Consider the following 742-nt stretch of genomic DNA (forward strand, 5'->3'; position numbering starts at 1 on the left):
GATCTGCCAGCTGGGTGTGGATTTTGAATGATTATTATGTGAACAAAGATTGTAACTTTTGAAGAGACATAATGTGCAGTATGGAAGTGGAAACTGACCAGGGATATTTAGATCTGAATGTTGTGACTGAGGATAAAGTCAAGAACAAGGTTTAGTGGGGAATCCTTCAGAACAGGGCTAGGGAGCTGCCGGTGGAAAGTGGGTGAACAGTGGGGTTGTGTTGTATTTGTCAGGCACTTTCTGAATGTTCAGGAGATGAGGGGAAGCTGGAGACATGCCAATTTTGTGAACCAGGTGGCAGTGATCAGGGTCAGATATATAGTCCACTGAGTGATATGCTTGTGGGGAAGGTGTGTGAACTAACTTCCTGAGGTACTAGGAGTCTGAGAGAAAGGTGGGCCTAAGTTTCTGTGTGTCTGGGAGACATGATCCTGGGAACTGTGGCTGTTGTTTTACAAGAAAGGGAAGGGGCCCTGCATGCCAGGCCCACCACACAGATAGCCTCTGTCTATCCACCTGCCTGTAGTCACTGAGGATTGTACCTAGTGTGCAAGGAAGGATGAAGTGTTTTGGGTACCACTGCCCTCTATGTTAGGAAATGGGAGGATGATGATGCCAGAGTTAGGGTGGGCTGGGGTTGGTTGATTATGGGGTCCTGGGGAGAGAAGCTGCTTATGCACACATCTCTTCCCATCATCACAGGGCCCTGTGACCTTTGAGGACATGGCTGTGTACTTTTCCC

This window comes from Bos indicus x Bos taurus, chromosome 18 (assembly GCF_003369695.1).
Source record: "Bos indicus x Bos taurus breed Angus x Brahman F1 hybrid chromosome 18, Bos_hybrid_MaternalHap_v2.0, whole genome shotgun sequence".
Classification (NCBI taxonomy): Eukaryota; Metazoa; Chordata; class Mammalia; order Artiodactyla; family Bovidae; genus Bos; species Bos indicus x Bos taurus.